Source organism: Nanorana parkeri, unplaced genomic scaffold (assembly GCF_000935625.1).
Source record: "Nanorana parkeri isolate BGI_ZX_2015 unplaced genomic scaffold, ASM93562v1 scaffold576, whole genome shotgun sequence".
Lineage (NCBI taxonomy): Eukaryota > Metazoa > Chordata > Amphibia > Anura > Dicroglossidae > Nanorana > Nanorana parkeri.
Window position 1 is genome coordinate 412,183 of NW_017306844.1, and position 2,959 is coordinate 415,141.

A 2,959-nucleotide genomic window follows, 5' to 3' on the forward strand; every position below is an offset into this window, starting at 1 on the left:
TCCTCCTGTGTGGCTGTATCTCTCTGCAGCCTCTCCCTCCTCCTGTGTAGCTGTGTCTCTGCAGCCTCTCTCCCCTCCCCTCTCCTGTGTGGCTGTGTCTCTGTAGCCTCTCTTCCCTCCCCTCTCCTGTGTGACTGTGTCTCTGTAGCCTCTCTCCCCTACTCTCTCCTGTGTGGCTGTGTCTCTGTAGCCTCTCTCCCCTACTCTCTCCTGTGTGGCTGTGTCTCTGCAGCCTCTCTCCCCTTCCCTCTCCTGTGTGGCTGTGTCTCTGTAGCCTCTCTCCCCTACTCTCTCCTGTGTGGCTGTGTCTCTGCAGCCTCTCTTCCCTCCCCTCTCCTGTGTGGCTGTGTCTCTGCAGCCTCTCTCCCCTACTCTCTCCTGTGTGGCTGTGTCTCTGCAGCCTCTCACCCCTCCCCTCTCCTGTGGTTTGTCTCTGTCTGGTGTGTATTTCTTTAAGTGGTAAATAATCAGCACCTCCGCAGAAGGAATGATTAAATAGGATTAATTAGCCCCACAGGGAGTTTCCTGTTTTCCATCATTTGGCTGAGCAGACTGATTGGTTTGCAGCAATAGAGAGGAACAGTAAAGTACAGTCACTGTGTAACACTATAAAGCAGGGAGCCTGGAATGCATGTGTGTGTAAATGTGGCTGTCCTCATGTATTTATATATTTAGATGTACAATAATTATTAATACGTACAGATCGGATTACATACATTACGTTGATTCCAATTACATGAATATCTGATACATTTTAGAATGCCTTTAAATAGCTGCGGTGCGGTCTGTGTGCGAACACGTGCCGTATCTGAGCACTGACAAAGTGTCAGCGTTTTTTCTGTGTGTCCGGCTATGAGGAATGACAGAGCGATAATATTTTCATAACAATTTCTGTCTCATTAATTTTTTTTCCCTCCTTCACGAACACCAAGCAATCGTCTTGTATCGCAGACGCTCAAGATCAGCCAATCACAGCTCAGAACGCTGCACAGGTCAGTGCCAGCATTGGGCCCCGTCCGCCCACACACACGTAAACTCTGACAAACAATGCGGGAAACAAGCAGATGGTGTTTTAATTATGAAATGATAGCAAAGATTATCAACAAATTATCTCTGAGGACAAAATATTCAGCGAACACAGAACTGTATCAATAACAGGAAACAGATAATGAAGCCGACGATGCCAAAAGAAGAACTGTATAGAAAACAATGATGGCTGGGGTCCATCGGCAATCTGATTAAAGGAGAACCCTGCACAAGATATAAGTCCCCTGTAGTACCAGCTCATGTGCAGTTACTGCTTGTTCTTCTGATTGTGAGTGTAGCGCCCCCTCACCTTCTGTGATGTGGTTACTAGACATTTAGTGGTAGCCGGGGCTGTAGACAGCCTGGCTGAATTTGTAGTGGCAATTATCTGGTTAATTCCAGGTGTCTAGCATTGCCTGTACCCCCCTGGGCGGAGAGTGACTCTGTCATATTGTGGGACAGCCAATGTAGGGTTGCCACCTGGCGCTATTTATATATGAATAAGCCGCGACTTATTGTCCAAAAAAAGTCAGCACGTCGCTAGAGTGTTTGGGTTTCGCTTGAAGAAAAGGTGGCAACTCTAAGCCAATGAGAGATACTGTAGTGTATGTACAGTACAGCAGCCAATCACTGGGTTTCTCTCAGTCAGTGGTGCATGCTGGGATAGGGTACATATACTGATGGGATTTGCCATGTGCTCAGACTAGCCGGGACCAGCCATGGAATAGGGCCGGGTGCTGTTCAGCCTGCCCACCAAGCTAGGTCTGAGGCCTGGGTGTGGGCATGGGCTGGTGTGAGGGAAAGGTTTCCCTGAGGCCTCCAACATGGAGGAGGCCTGTGATGCTGATAGAGGAAGAGAACCGGGACCATTGCAGGCTCTTGATTTACCTTGTATCTAAGTGGACTTCAGAGCATGGCCGGTGTATTTCCTGCTTGAGGATCTGTATCCATCCTGTCTGCCTGTCACATCAGTCCCTGTCCGCTGCCTCCCAAGTGGATCTACACTGATATGCCAACCAGGTCTGGTGAGTCTGGAGCTCTTGTTGGTTACTCCTGGACACCTAGAAGCCCTATAACTTCTCTCCCCTGTGAAGATGTTCAATAACCTGTTGCTTAGCATTTTACTACTGGAGTGGACATCAGTTTACGGGCACCAGAAGAAGGGCGGTTAGTGCTAATGGGTGGGCAGCTGAAGAACATACCCTAGACTGACTAGAGATGAGCTAGGCATTCAGCAGCTCCTTCGGGGGTGAGCACTTCATGAGCAACAGCAGTGCCTCAACTGAATGTTATGAAACATTCATAGCAGATGGGAACAGTTTCCTCAAGTCACAAGCAAGTTGTCACTTTTGTGTTGAAGTCCATAGTATGTAGTAGCTGTACTTATATGGGGGTCTTTCAACCTCTCATTATGCAATGATCCTTCAACCTTTCCTCATTAGAGGTACCTCTGACTCCTTCTTATAATGGGTTCCTCCAACCCTTCCTTATACAGGAATCCTCCAACCTTACTTGATGAGGGGATCCTCCGGATCTTTCCTCATGCTGGAGTTCTCCAACCTTTTGCCATAAGGGGATTCTCTGACACTTCCTCATAAGGGAATCCTTTGACCCTCTCCTCTTATCAGGATTTCTCATCCCTTCTCGTACAGGGATCCTTTGACTTTTCCTCACATGGGTTGTCACTAGGGATGCACAGATACTTTTCGAGTACCAGTGCAGATACTTGGCATTTTCATGAGAACTACCAGGGTTGCAGCGGTTGCAGCTGGGATCTGGCTCTGGCACTCCACCACTGTCCTGAAATCATTAGTCTGTATTGTTTTAGAAAAACTGTCACATGACAATAAACAAAAATATATCAGTACTCGTCCTTGTAAGTACTCGGCAAGTACCAGTACTCGTACTCGCAAAACTGGTATCTGTGCATCCC